At 42.8% G+C, this 16,399-nt stretch overlaps 1 protein-coding gene across 3 annotated transcripts in view; it reads right to left on the bottom strand.

Annotated features, from left to right (window-relative positions):
- Nucleotides 1-16,399, bottom strand: part of adamts18 (ADAM metallopeptidase with thrombospondin type 1 motif, 18) — a 202,534-nt gene that overhangs the window by 132,826 nt on the left and 53,309 nt on the right. The gene's annotated exons all lie outside the window — the stretch shown is intronic.

Below are 16,399 nucleotides of genomic sequence, written 5' to 3'. Positions count from 1 at the left end.
GTACAAGAGGTACGGACCCGTACCTGTAGCTTCTGTACTAGAGGTACGGACCCGTTAAGGTCACTGAAGAGCTGGCGCCGGTTAACTACTATTTGCTGCACATTACAGGCAGTTTATATGAATGACTTTGACGGCGAACATTGTATAATTTAACCAAAAATACACCGTCTCCTCTCACACTTTAGACATTGCAGTTTTTACGCTTTTAGACGCCATGTATAAATTGTTTGAAGTCCAGTTCCTATTAATTAGTTTACCGCGTTCAGTGGTGGAAGCGGCTGACGAACTCCATTGCAAATGTTCCCATTTAATTTCGGACGCTAATTTACAAGATAAAGTTAAGGATGTCGAATATGAAACAAACACTCGTGAATGGTGAGGAGCAGCTCTTTAATTCGGCATGAATTTAAAAAACCCACAAACTCGATTTACTGTGATATTGTGAGATTTGTTTGTTGTGATGTAAATTAGCCATTCAACAGAGTCCGCTAACATTAAAGTGACTGAGGTGCAGTGTCTGTGTTGACAGACGTAGAAAATACGTCAGGGTTTTGTTTAGGTTGTTATTATGTAATAGTCTGTCGCTACTTTTGAAGGTAAAAAAATACTTGTAGTTTGCTGGCTGTTAGTTCCGCCATTTGTTTTGTTTGGTGCTTGTGCTTTATTAGAACAGGGTCACGTGAATAAAAAGTTTTGCTATTTTTAATAGTAGTGCCGATTTCAACCCCCAAATCGCTGTCCGTGAAAAAGTCAGATAATGATATTTATAAGACATTGTAGCAAGACTGCAAAGGCCCTGGAATTCCTGAGCTGATCAAAACTCAGATAAGCTCTCCCTCTCTCCAGCACTGACCAACACCCATCTCTATAGGAGGATTGAGACATTTGTATTTCTGTAGGTTTTCATTCACAGAAGGATGGAACTCCTGTGAACATTTAAACCCCTGGAATAACTTCTTTTTTTTAAAAGACAATGACTTTCAATTATATGCTATGGACGTTTGTTTAATGAACTTTCATGCTAAAATCCCTTTTCAGCTTTAGGAGACCCTCAGCCAGAGATGTCTCTGCATTCCACAGATCAGATAACAAGTCATAAAACTTTATGGCAGAAGGCTGGAGTCACCCTCTCACTCTCTTTGACTGAAACAAAGAGACTGGAACTGAACTTAAACAAAAACACTTGCCAAATTAATATTTCTATATGCATTTGTTTTTTCCAGATTTACCACAGTTACTCACAGTGTTTCATCTATGTCATATTTGAAGATCATATTTGCATGTCTGATAGAAGTCGATTTATTAATTTGTGATGTTAATCATTTCTTCCCCAGGATACTATGATTTTGGAATGAATTCCAGAATTAACCTCTGAATTTCCTCTCCATTTAGGTTGAATGATGACCATTGTATTTACCTGTTACCAAATCTCTGACTTGTTGTTATATTTTCACTGTGATACATATTTTTTATGTCATAAACATAAACATATAGTTATGAATGAAATGATTCACATCATATGAACATATGTATTAATCTACACATTTCACTTTCACACAACTGAATATGGTGGGATAGACAGATCGTGTTTTGCGCGTTTAATATCATATTTTAATCCATTCTGGACTCCTCTTTCTTCTCTACTTTGTGAGAACAAAGAGATTCCAAATTCCACCAGACTCGCGCCTAAAAGTTCTCTCTCTCCGCCCAGGTCCTCCCCTTAGCTGGACCCACAGATAAAGTCAGCCGTAGCCCACATCATCACTCTCTTACCGACTCTTGCTCTTACCCCTCTCTTCCTCATCTGGCCCTGAGAGGCCCACCAAAGTCTCTCTCATTTTTTCTCTATCTAAAGCGCGTTTTTCCTATCTTTGAAATTCCCTCACCATCTAAGTTTGTTAACTATTTATCTTTTAACATTTTTGTAACTTAAGGAGACATTTTGCTCGTTATTCGTTTTAATCTGAAGAACCAATTCAGAACCAGCATTTATTTTTCTTAATTTTGACCGTTTTTCATCAACACCCATTTTTCTTGGCTAAAGCCTGAGAACCATCATTTTTAAGCACTCAGTTGAGAACTCCAGAGATCTGCTGGATCAGGTCTTTGCATAGAACCGATCAACCCGCGGCAGGACATCTAGGCCACCACAACGACGACGCACTGCTCCGAACCCGCAGGTCCAGACCGTGTGCATAATCTGAAGGCCTCGCAAGTCCCAGCCCCATGACGGTTCACTTCAATAACTCCAGCTGAGTTTGCTCTGATTCCTAACCGCTTGGTCATTTAATTCATTTAATCAATTTTTTCTTTTACAAATCATTAGAATTCTTAATCCAAATTACCGGTTACCTCGTCAGGTTAGCTCTGGCTAATCCTCACCATATTTCCTTCTCTCTCACACCTACTTCCACATCCCTCACACATGCACACACACCACACACACACTCCCACATTCCACGTACACACGTAGTCCTGCGCACACACACACACACACACACCATATCTACATTGTACATAGTTCACTTGTCATTATTTTCATAGAATAGTTAATAAATACCTCATTATAGACCAAATTACAGTCTTGTGTTTCTTTGTGTAGAATGTGGTCAATTTAACCGAGGATTCAAGACTTTTTGATATGAGATTGATCAAAATTTTTATGAATATTAAATTTTTTATTAATATTAATTTTTCCCTAGAGATCTAGGGTGGTGCCCCAATTATTAATAACGAGAGCAATAAATCATAACGTAGTACCGCTACAACATTATGCATGATAGAAAAGAGAACAGCAGATGACTGACATGACAGGCTCGGCATGCAGATTCACCTCGAATCACGGAAGCGCCTTCATCACTCGGATTACCAAGCCGGCTCATTAATATTTATGTACGTCGGATTACCAGCCAATCACAAAGCGCGTTCATCAGCCGGCTCATTAATATTCATGTACGTCTCATTAATATTTATGATAAGGGAGAGTGCCGTATCCGTAGGCCACAGGCTACGGGTACGGGTCCGTATCTGTAGACACTACCATCTCGCAATGATACAGAAGTCTTTAACAAATCTGTGCTATAGGCCAGAGTACAAGTTACATCACTGCCAAAGTCCAACAATTGGTCCTTGTGTCATTTTTGACCATCCCTGAAAATTTCATTCAAATGTGGTATTCCGTTTTTGAGTATTGTTGCAAACAGACGGACAGACAGACTAACCGCCAATCGTCACATAACTTCCCAATGTCGGAACAACATACAAAAGTAGTTCCCAAACTATTTCTGCATGCTCCCCCTTTGAGAAGAAAAAAAAATATTTTGTCGAAAGAAGAAAGATTTGAACTGGTACTTCTCAGTGGATGTGAAGGATGGACTTATCGAAAGGTAGCAGATGAATTTAAAGCACGTCATCCAAGGAGGATTCCACTTGACTCTTCCAGGGAGAAGAAGGTGGTTAAAAAGTTTAAAGAAACGGGCAGTGTCATTAAACCCCGTTCCTAACCTTAACCCTATCTTACAAAAAGTCCATTCTTCACATCCACTGAGAAGTACACTCAACCAAATTACAAACGCAACACTTTTGTTTTTGCTCCCATTTTTTATGAGATGAACTCAAAGATCTAAAACTCTTTCCACATACACAATATCACCATTTCTCTCAAATATTGTTCACAATTCTATCTAAATCTGTGATAGTGAGCACTTCTCCTTTGCTGAGATAATCCATCCCACCTCACAAGTGTGCCATATCAAGATGCTGATTAGACACCATGATTAGTGCACAGGTGTTCCTTAGACTGCCCACAATAAAAGGCCACTCTGAAAGGTGCAGTTTTGTTTTATGGGGGAGGGGGGGGCACTCCTCTTCAATTGCTGTGTGAAGTTGCTGGATATTGGCAGGAACTGGTACACGCTGTCGTATACGCCGATCCAGAGCATCCCAAACATGCTCAATGGGTGACATGTCCGATGAGTATGCTGGCCATGCAAGAACTGGGACTTTTTCAGCTTCCAAGAATTGTGTACAGATCCTTGCAACATGGGGCTGTGCATTATCCTGCTGCAACATGAGGTGATGTTCTTGGATGTATGGCACAACAATGGGCCTCAGGATCTCGTCACGGTATCTTTGTGCATTCAAAATGCCATCAATAAAATGCACCTATGTTCTTCATCCATAACAGAAGCCTGCCCATACCTTAACCCCACCGCCACCATGGGCCACTTGATCCACAACATTGACGTCAGAAAACCACTCACCCACACGACGCCACACACGCTGTCTGCCATCTGCCCTGAACAGTGTAAACCGGGATTCATCCGTGAAGAGAACACCTCTCCAACGTGTCAGACGCCATCGAATGTGAGCATTTGCCCACTCAAGTCGATTACGACCACGAACTGGAGTCAGATCGAGACCCCGATGAGGACGACGAGCATGCAGATGAGCTTCCCTGAGATGGTTTCTTACAGTTTGTGCAGAAATTCTTTGGCTAAGCAAACCCATTGTTTCAGTAGCTGTCCGAGTGGCTGGTCTCAGACGATCTTGGAGGTGAACATGCTGGATGTGGAGGTCCTGGGCTGGTGTGGTTACACGTGGTCTGCGGTTGTGAGGCTGGTTGGATGTACTGCCAAATTCTCTGAAACGCCTTTGGAGATGGTTCATGGTAGAGAAATGAACATTCAATACACCAGCAACAGCTCTGGTTGACATTCCTGCTGTCAGCATGCCAATTGCACGCTTCCTCAAATCTTGCCACATCTATGGCATTGTGCTGTGTGATAAAACTGCACATTTCAGAGTGGCCTTTTATTGTGGGCAGTCTAAGGCACACCTGTGCACTAATCATGGTGTCTAATCAGCATCTTGATATGGCACACCTGTAAGATGAGATGGATTATCTTAGCAAAGAAGAAGTGCTCACTATCACAGATTTAGACAGATTTGTGAACAATATTTGAGAGAAATGATGATATTGTGTATGTGGAAAAAGTTTTAGATCTTTAAGTTCATCTCATAAAAAATGGGAGCAAAAACAAAAGTGTTGCGTTTATATTTTTGTTGAGTGTACCAGTTCAACTCTTTCTTCTTTTGACAAAGCTATATTTAATCTGTGGAGGCAAAAAAAAAAAGATAGCTAATGAGATTTCCTGTGTCCAGACTTTAGGGACACCCTGTATGTAAACAGGCCTACTGTACATAAGAATGTTGCTTCAAACCTTAATGATCTACTGTAAACTGGGCAAGATGGCACTATAATAAGTGAATTACTTGAGTTACTGCTTTCAAAGAAAATGTGTGTAGTCTATAAAATCCTCCATACAAAACATGCGATATTATGTGGTGTTATGGAGCAGTCATGCATCACACATTTAAAAATAACATGTCTAACATGGCATTTGCTAGCACAGAGCTGTCCCATCTGCACTACAAGGCTTAAACAGCTGGAACCAGCACTCCTTCATACTCTAGGGGTGCTTTCACACCTGTTAGTCCGTTAGAGTGGTTCGTTTGGACCCAAAAGTTGTTACAACGTTGCTAATTTCAACTGGTTCGGTTCGCATTCACACCAGTGTTTTCGCAGTTGAACCAACTACGATGAATGTTATATCTCCCCCCAGTCGTTTGGCGGCGCTGTTCACAAAAATAAGGTGTTTTAGATGACATAGGTGAACGCTGATTGGCGGAGCATGTGAAGAGGGAAAAATCCCGGAAGAAAACAACAGGCTGTGTTTATTCCATGGATCGAGGTTTATTCGTAAACAATGAACTATGCTCTCCTGTTCGTTCTTGTTGCCATATATTCGTATCATTGCTTTATGCAGCAAGCACAAATACTGCTGTTGTTCCAGCATGAAGCTCGCATTCGGTACGAGAACATTACAGTCGTTTTTGGCACGGAGAAGATGCATTGCAAGACGTTATCGTTATCCCAAAATTCCCTGTGCAGGTTGCTACGGAAGCTCCCGTAGACCAAAAAGTCTGCTGCGCCATCAAGCCGGTCCGAATGGAGACAGGTTTGTGTTCTCACCAGGAGCGAACCGAACTGGAGTTGACATAGAAGCGGACCGAGACCACCTTCGAGAGGTGGTCTCGGTCCGGTTCTTTAGTCCGCACCAAAAGCATCTGGTCTGCTTTCACACCAGCCCAAACGAACCGTACTTGCTGGCATTGGGGACTCCAGTCCGCTTTAAGCGGACCAAAAGGCGTATGTGTGAAAGCACCCTAGGAAACATTTTACCTAAGGAACTGCCTAAATCAGCCCCACCTATACTTAGAACCTAAACTCTATCCTAAAATTAGGCAGATGTGCACTGTGTGAGAACATACAGCTGCTGAGGGAGGGAGAGGTCTAGAAGACAGAAAAATTTTTTAAGGAACTGAGATTTGTTTTTAATTGATTTTAACAAACTCTAAATCATGTATTCTACACTGCAAAAACTGTGATCAGGATTAAATAATATTTACTAAATAAATAAGAGTAAACTATACTTAAAAAAAAGACTGTGTGCAATTTGGAACCACACTGAACTGAATTCACCAAATTTTAATACTTTATTAATTGCATTTTACTCAGTTTTTATCAAATAAAATCAGCTGAGAACCACTGAGTAGAATGCTCATCAGGAAAGTCAAAAGTGCAGAAAATTGATTAATTTTACTCATTGGGAGGTCTTAATTTTTACCACCTACATTCCTGTCCAAGGTATTTTCACCACACAGACATCAAGTCTGCTGCGCATTTCACGGACTCCCACTTGCTTAAAGGTAAGACCTGTTTAATTGTCCTTAGTTAACAAACAATTCCAGTGTCTCTAGCAGTTAAACATTGTTTTGCATTTCTGCAAATTACCAAACACGCCAACTTTACTGTACTGCAAGTCATTATTAACTTATAGTTTTAGTGATTCCAAGTCAGTCTGTGTGGTCTTTGACTCGACTAAAAGAACTGATTGAAAAAGTCGTCTCAATGTCACAATTTAATGTGACGTAATAATGTTATATAGTGGCTATAAAATACAAGCTAGTCTTTTATTTCATTTAGTTTCCAGGCCTCAGCCCAAGCTCCCCCTCCCCCTCCTCCACCATAACAAGTTAGCTAGCATGCGGCCGTAAGGCCCAAATGGTAGCACTAACGTTGCTCTCAAAGGTAAGTAATCAACTTATGAGCTTTATTTAAAGTTACTGCATTTAGTTTTCACAGTTAAATTGTACTCAAGTAACATTTTTCCTCAAGTAACATGTTAAAAGCAGAATGCTTATCAGCTTTTGTAACGTTACACATTTCAGAAGAAAAATCAGTCGTTTTTGTGTCCTTACATGTTGATAAAAAGTGCGCTGTTCCCTCTTTCTTATTTTAATTTGGAATTATTTTTCATCGAACATCTGTTAATGTGTTTCAGGCACACTGGCTGGGGCTTTCAACGGCTCTCACCGAGGCTCTCCATTAACGTCACGTTAGTTATGTTCAGATGGCACGAATGGCCTTCCTCGGCTTTTTCCTGTTTTCTCGGAGTGACGTTATGCTTTCAAACTGTGGTTGCAGCGTACACTGACAGATAAGCAGTTACACCGAGCTGCGTTTGGGAATGCTGGGTTGGGATCAGTGCATTAGAGCTTGATGTGGTCTCTGAGCTGCCAGAGAAAGGCTTCGTTTGTCCGTCTGTTTGCGACTACGCGTTTAACACTGTTCATATTATGTTTACATGTCACGCTAAATATATCCAAATGCTACGTGATGTCCCTTTTTTTACACTAACGTTCGAGAAGTCGTACTGCCAACGGTGTGTATCCATAGAGTAAATCACTCAGTTAGGCGGCCAGTGTGCTCAAAACACATTAACAGGCGTTCGATGAAAATAACGCCAAATTAAAGCAAGAAAGAGGAAACATTCTTATAGAATGATGAGACCAAAATAAATACCAGAAAAGGAGACCATATCCACGTGGAGAAAGGACCAGAATACATTTCCTTTTAAAAATCATTTGCCCTATGTTTCATTCACTGATAGTCTTCCTCAGGTGAAAATGAAGAAGGAAACACACACTTGTTGATTTGATCTTGATCATCTGGTACATGGATAGTTATCAAAAGAAAAGGTTAAGTCAAGGCATCTCAACTTGTTTTTGGATATTGAAGATGTTTCTTTGAGAACAAGAAGCCTTTAGGATGAGACATGAAATGTCTTCAACATCTAAAAGAGTTGATTTGCCTTTTTTCAACCCTCTTTGGTTGATAAACTGATATTTGCAGTTACCGGAGTGAAAATGTTTGTAAATTTCTTAACACTCAAATTTTCATCAGTAGTATGTGGACAAGCATTTTGTAAATTTCAATTGTTTAAGTTACTAGAAATATCATCCCTGTTGTGTGTGTGTATGTGTGTTAATTAAATTGTGGTCTGAATTTATTTCCAGGTGCATTAACAATCTGTGACTAAAGGTTCTTATCAGGTATGTATCACACTTACATTATGCCTAATACACCATATGCCGTGATGCCATATTCACATACAGTACATGCTGTGTAAAGATTTGTACACCATTTGTATTGCAGTAGAAATTGATAACTATTTTTGTATCAACTTTTGCTGCATAAACGCATCATTCGAATTTGAAATGAAAGCAGCAGAAAATATAGAAATACTGATCACAGATTTCTCATGGACATACAGTTCAGTTAATGGTTTGTACATACTTTTCCACACCTGTAACACTAATTAATCATGTTTTCATCTTGTTATAATGTAACAGCAAAAAAGTTTCTACTGTAGTGGACATTTCTAAAGGGATAGTTCAGTTTTTCAGAGCAGTGTGATTTTCTGTTTCTCCACAGTAGATTACAATCTACTGCAGGTAAGACACTAACTATGGATAAATACCTCATATAATCCCACTTCAAAAAATTAACTCTCCCTTTAATATGTCAGACAAAAACTTTATGAAATCAATTCTAAGGTGATATGCACATAAGCAAATGCCAAACAATAAATATTAAAACTAGAAAAGCACTCAGAGAGTGCAGATCTCCGCCAAGGATAGAGAGGAAAACAGGAAACCCATGCAGTAAAGGATCATGAGCTGCAATCGAACCTGCGTCTCTGACACAGTTCTGTTTGCGCCTGCTGCACTCTGCTGTTAGAGCAAAGTAAGCCCAAAGTAAGCACAAAGTAAGCCCAAGCCAGTCAATCAGCGCACGACCTCATGTTCCGTTGGACCAATCACGTCCCGAGTCTGTGGGCTTACTTTGGACCAATCACGTTCCATCTTCCGGATCCTTTTTAAACTCTCGGAGGAAAATGATAAACAGTCATCCACAGCTGTCAGAACTATCTTTTAGCAAGCATTAAACATATTCTCTTTTTCAACAGCTAAATGTGTCTAAGACATTAACTGTATCCTGTTGTTAGCGTGACATGTTTATTGCGAAAAACAGCACTTTGGTAATGTGTAGTGTGACGTTGATGCTCCCTATTATACTTCAGTGAACTTGTTAATTAGAAATATTGGGTACACAACAAAGACAGCACATAATACCGACTTTTCTGTGATGCACATCTCCCTTTCACTAGTTGGTTCAGAGTATATAGCGCTCGGGGAGTAGCTAACGTAAATTTATAATGATCTCGTCATAATAATGCTTGTTATCGTAAAGTAATCTGGCGACTCTTGCCATCATAATCACGTAATAATACTTCTACAAAAATATGTGCTCTGTGGAGGTTCTGGCCAGCTGAATACATTACGTTTTAGAGCCGTTTTATGATCATAATTTTATGAAATATCATAAATGCCCACCTAAAACCTCTTATTCATTGTGTGCACCCCAGTATAATTATGGGATCACCTGCCATAAAATGCCAATTTGTACATGGTATTACACCAACAAGAGTATACCAACAAGTGTTATTGTTTTAGCAATTAACAAAGTTATCACTATTTTTTAAATACAAAATAAATGTACGTCACGCTTAATCTAAATCAACGAGGTTGCGTTTGGGTGGGCAGGCTGGCTACTGTCACGACAGTGCGGGTAGTACAACAAAACTAAAAATGATAAGATTGTACAGTATTTCGTGACAATTAATACCACTAATTTACTACAATTACTTAGTACTGTTTCAGGGGAGCAGTGAATTGCCCATTTGTAAGTTCTTTGAATGCTGAGTGAAAAACGTGATATAAATCCAATGTTATGATTATTTTATAATTTAAAAGAATGTCTATAAATATAACTATCTGTTTATGGCTGTTTCCTCTCAGATTATATATGCATACCCGGTGCTCCGCAAAACTCCTCAGGGGCTGCGGTCTGCTGCTGCCGCCATGACCTCTGCATCTGCCCCCACTCCTGCTGCCACCATGCCCACTGCCACTGTGTCTGTTCCTCCTCCACCTGCTGCAACTCAGAGCAGGCTCCAGGTTGCTGCCACTGTGAAGGCCCTGCTGGCACGTGGGAAGCATTTGTCTGCTTCACAGCTGGCACAAAAAATATTGTCTCCAGCCAAACCCTGTAAGTACTAAGGTGATTTGCAAGCATTAAAATTATTACAGTTTATATGCAGTATATCAAACTCACAGACATCTGTTTTAAATCATAGCTGCAGTGCCACGTTGCCCCCCTTCGTCACAGTTCACAACCCGGAGACGGCTCTTGACCTGTGGTGAGTATCAATTTATGTGTACAGGTGTGCTGGTGACATGTGCTTAATGTTCTATATTATTTTACAGAACCTGCTGCTGGGGATTTTTTTGAGGAGGAAGACGACCAGGAGATGGTGATGGTGGCCTCACAGGCTGAGGAACAACTTCCTCAAGGTATCTAATCCCAAACAATGTTTCACAACAATTTAATAAAATAATTTTTTAATTACATTAAATGTTCTTTTCTTTTATAATACAGAGAAATGGCACTTATCAAGTGTCAAGCTACATTTACTCTTTGAGTGCACTTCATCAAAGCAAAAGGGAACTTAAAGGTGTATGTAAACTGTATTTCTTTCATTTTTGTCGCAATCACTGACCAAAGCTCAATCCTCATCTCACACCTCCCCTAAGTGTGGTTGCAGAATGTTGTAGTTTAGAGGTGCTCACAGTATGTGTTAGAGCTGCTTTGCTTCATACTTGGCTGATCCCATCCCACTTTTCTTTTTGTATCCGTAGTGTCTACAGATACGGACCCGTACCCGTAGCCTGTGGCCTTCGGATACGGCACTTTACCTTACCATAAATATTAATGAGACGGACATGAATATTAATGAGTTGGCTGATGAACGCGCTTTGTGATTGGCTGGTAATCCGACGTACATAAATATTAATGAGCCGGCTTGGTAATCCGAGTGATGAAGGCGCTTCCGTGATTCGAAGTGAATCTGCGTGCCGAGCCTGTCATGTCAGTCATCTGCTGTTCTCTTTTCTATCATGCATAATGTCTTATAAATATCATTATCTGACTTTTTCACGGACAGCGATTTGGGGGTTGAAATCGGCACTACTATTAAAAACAGCAAAACTTTTTATTCACGTGACCCTGTTCTAATAAAGCACAAACAGCATGCAAAACAAATGGCGGAACTAACAGCCAGCAAACTACAAGTATTTTTTTTACCTTCAAAAGTAGCGACAGACTATTACATATTAACAACCTAAACAAAACCCTAACGTGTTTTCTACGTCTGTCAACACAGACACTGCACGTCAGTCACTTTCATGTTAGCGGACTCTGTTGAATGGCTAATTTACATCACCACAAACAAATCTCACAATATCACAGTAAATCGAGTTTGTGTTTTTTTTTTAATTCATGCCGAATTAAAGAGCTGCTCCTCACCATTCACGAGTGTTTGTTTCATATTCGACATCCTTAACTTTATCTTGTAAATTAGCGTCCGAAATTAAATGGGAACATTTGCAATGGAGTTCGTCAGCCGCTTCCACCGCTGAACGCGGTAAACTAATTAATAGGAACTGGACTTCAAACAATTTAGACACGGCGTCTAAAAGCGTAAAAACTGCAATGTCTAAAGTGTGAGAGGAGACGGTGTATTTTTGGTTAAATTATACAATGTTCGCCGTCAAAGTCATTCATATAAACTGCCTGTAATGTGCAGCAAATAGTAGTTAACCGGCGCCAGCTCTTCAGTGACCTTAACGGGTCCGTACCTCTAGTACAGATGCTACGGGTACGGGTCAGTACCTGTAGCATCAACCTTTGTATTTGACCTAATGGTGCTTGGGTGAAAAACAGGATGATTTTCACAGCTTCCTTCCATAACTCCAGTGTTTCATCATCATGTCGCCTTGCTATTAATCATACATGTTTTCTACTAATTGTTGTAGTCGTAGTGGCTGTCCAGCAGCGCTGAGAAAGATATGCAGTGAAAATCTTTACATAACAACAACAAACTAATTGTTTTGTCTCTTCTTGCGCAGCCACTGCTGCCTCAAGAGGGCCTGCTCGCGCCCCTGTTCCTGCCCTGGCCCCGGCCCCTGCTCCTCCAGCTGTGTGGACTCCTGGCCCGGTGCTCCATGTCGCTACCCGATCCGTCCCGGAAACCCGATTTGTACTGTGCATGTTCGAAAAGTACGTCACTTCCGCTACTCATTTTTCCATGCATTTTACAGCATTTTAACCTTTAACCCGAAAAAAATTTAATTTTCTGTCAATTACTTAATGATTCAAGAATTATAGGGTTAAGCTAGTAGTAGGAACCTTTAGTAGTGAAACTGGGCGCCATCCTCCTCACTACAGCGATCTGCTTCTGTCAGAGGAATCACTCCGTTAAACTGCGGCCAAGTGAGCCGCTGGGCATTGCGCGGCTATTCTGTGTAATACCGTAATGTTATCACAGGCGCTGAGCAGCCAGGCTGACAGACGTCCGCTGCAAATACATGCTGTTATTCATATTTTGACTTTCAATGTCTGCAAATCCTGAGGCGGTGACAAAGATCTCTCACTATGGCCTTGTCAGGGGTCATCCCAGCTACCACCTGCACAGTATCACCTGATTTTACTGTAAAATTTTAGAGAAAATTAATGTCAAAGTATGCTGAAATTTCAGTTGTGTTGATGCATAATGGCTGATTCTCAATTCAATTCAGTTCAATTTAAATTTATTTATATAGCACCAATTACAATTAAAATGTTTCAAGACGCTTTACAAACCCATATGGCCTGAAACCCCCAGAGGAAGCCCTCAGACAACAGTGGCAATGAAAAACTCCTTTTTAACAGGGAGAAACCTTAAGCAGAACCTCTCTCATACGGGCCAGCCCATCTGCCATTGGCCAGCCAAACGATTGAAATTCACCGCCTCGGGATTTGAAGATATTGAAAGTCAAAATCTGAATAACAGCATGTATTTTCAGCGGACGTCTCTCAGCCTGGCTGCTCAGCACCTGTGATAACATTACTGTATTACGCGGAATAGCCGCGCAACGCCCAGCGTGCGGGCGGCTCACTTGACCGCAGTTTAACGGAGTGCTTCCTCCGACAGAAGCAGATCACCGTAGAGTGAGGAGGATGGCGCCCAGTTTTACTACTAAAGGTTCCTACTACTAGCTTAACCCTATAATTCTTGAATCATTAAGTAATTGACAAAAAATTCTTTTTTTTTCGGGAGTAGCGGAAGTGACGTGATTTGCGCACATGCGCAGTACAAATCAGGTTTCCGGGACGGATCGGGTAGCGACACTCCATCCTCCTGCAGAGCTTCCTGTCCACTGGAATGAGCACCTCCCATCATTCCAGCGAGACTGGATCAGGAAGACTCTGTTCAGGGTCAATGCTAAAACAGGGAAGCCAGAGCTGATACCACATCCCAACTCCTGGTGTTACCCTCCCCAGCCCCCGACCATCTTCACTCAGCCTCTTGCCTCTCCTGACCTCTTCTTCTGCTGCCCTCTGTTCCTCTGGATGCCCCTGAAGATGTGGTCCATCCCACTCGTCTGTGTCCAGCCAGCCTGCAATAACCACAAGTTGACAGCTGCTGGGCTCTACCGCACTGTGCGCAAGGTCCTGGACATAGATGTCAGGGCTCTCCCCTCACACTGACCCACACCTGACAGTCCTTTGTAATCACTCTGCTTTCTCTTCCTGACAGCAGAGCTGAACAGCAAGCAGCTAAAACTGTTCTCCAATCAGTCACCTCCACCAGAGTCCGAGCAGCTGACAATCATCTGGCTAATCACTCTCTGACAATAAAAGACCGGTCTTTCCTGCAACACCCTGCCACATTGTTAGACTCGACTCACATTAAACCTGCTGCTCGGACCCTCGCTTGCTGTTCCTCTCCGGCTCCCCTTTTGGACCAAATCACTTCCTCCTGACCACCCTCGCCACCCCAACAACTCCAGCCTGCCCTGCCAGCATTCAGCTCTCTAGCCCCCACGCTACGCTTCCTCTCCAGCCACCAGGGATCCCACTCCACCCAGCACCACACTCTGCTTCCCCTCCCAGAGCCTACGCCGCTGATCCCCGGCTTGAACCCAGACCACCCGGACTCACTCCCCTCTTTCCCCCTGTGGTTCTCTGCTCGAGTTCAGCCTGGTTGTATGACAATAGATGGGTGGTATGACATGGCCTCTGTGTCTGTGTCCCACCTCACACAGAGGAACAGGCAACGCAGGGCAGAAGAGGAGGCCAGTGGAGCCTACAAAAGAAAGTATGTGCGTAAAGTGCCATTCAACAAGTGCACCAAGTGTGGGCAGCCCAAAACAAAAGAGTTTGGCCATAGCCGCTTCGGGAGTGCCACTTTTTGCCCCAGTTTCTCAGGTGGCAAATCTTTAGAGGAGTGGCTGGCAGAACAGCGCCAGCAGAAGAAACCAGGAGACCCACCCCCCTAATCTGGAGGTGGACACACACTTGTGAATGCTGTATATGAGACTGTGTAAATATGTAAATACATCTTTATACTTACCTCAGCTGCTACACTAACCAATCTATGTCAATGAAATGTAAATACCATTTTACTTATCCTAGACCTGTATAGCCATCAGTGTTAATAATAAACATGCAAGTACGCCTTTACACTTACATCAGTGCAACAGTAACTAATCTATGCCAAAAGAAATCTATTATAAATACCATATCTATGTGTAAATACTGTTGATATTTTTATTTGTATATAGTTTATATGATGTCTTTATTTCATTTATATTACTCAGTATACTGTATTATATTTCCACATTGTTTATTGTTGTTTATCAGTGGAAGTGTGTCATGTCTTTACTTTGTTTTTGTAAATAAATGCTGTTCAAAGATTCCTATTCTGTCACAGTTTCGCTCCTCTGTCCTGTCTGTCTGTCTGTCTGGTTGTCTCCCATCCGCTCCTCTGCCCTGTCTCTGTCTGGTTGTCTCCCGTCCGCTCCTCTGCCCTGTTTGTCTGGTTGTCTCCCATCCGCTCCTCTGCCCTGTCTTTCCCCTGCAGCTCGGTGCCTGAGTGGAGTCTAGCTTCTCAAGCTGACTCCACTCAGGCAATCAACTATCTCCATGGCTCCCGGACAGCTGACGATCATTCACTAACGACTCACCTCTGCAATAAGTACCGGCTCAGCCTTCCACTCCCTGCCAGAGTGTTAACCAAGAACCACGCAGTTCGGTTTGCTCTCCAGCCTTTTGCATTATCTGTTTGAGTTTCTACCCTGTTTTTCTCACGTTTGTTTTCTCCTGCCTCCACACAGCCAGCTGTCCGGGATCCCCGCTGTCATCCTTCCCCTCCGGCTCTCCCCCAGCCAGTTGTCACCGGTTCTTCCTTGCCTGGACCCCCACTCCTGCCTGGACCCCCACTCCTGCCTGGACCCCCCCACTCCTGCCTGGAACCCCCCACTCCTGCCTGGAACCCCCCACTCCTGCCTGGAACCCCCCACTCCTGCCTGGAACCCCCCACTCCTGCCTGGAACCCCCACTTCTGCCTGGAACCTCACTCCTGCCTGGAACCCCCTGCTCCTGCACCCTGGTTTTCCCCCACCAAGCCACCATTACTCACCCCCGCACAATAAAACACTTTCTCCTCAACCAGCCTTGGTAGTGTGGCTCTCTGCTCGGGTCCACCAGCTCAGATCGTGACAGAACACTCTGGCCCTCCGTCTCCAGTCCACACGGGAGCCATCCTTCTGACCTCTGCTCCCCAGGACCGGACCCCGACCCCGACCCCGACCTCTGCTCCCCAGGACCGGACCCCGACCCCGACCCCGACCTCTGCTCCCCAGAACCGGACCCCGACCCCGACCTCTGCTCCCCAGAACCGGACCCCGACCCAGACCTCTGTTTCTCAGAACCAGACCCAGACCCCGATTCCACCAACGGAGGACCCTGACACCCTGCCCTGGACCCAGGGCTCCTCCCTTGTAGTTCTCTTCTCCTGTTTGGAGAACAGCATATACTTTTATGCATTAC

The sequence above is a fragment of the Acanthochromis polyacanthus genome, chromosome 11 (assembly GCF_021347895.1).
Source record: "Acanthochromis polyacanthus isolate Apoly-LR-REF ecotype Palm Island chromosome 11, KAUST_Apoly_ChrSc, whole genome shotgun sequence".
NCBI lineage: Eukaryota > Metazoa > Chordata > Actinopteri > Pomacentridae > Acanthochromis > Acanthochromis polyacanthus.
This window is presented reverse-complemented; position numbering and strand designations above follow the sequence as displayed.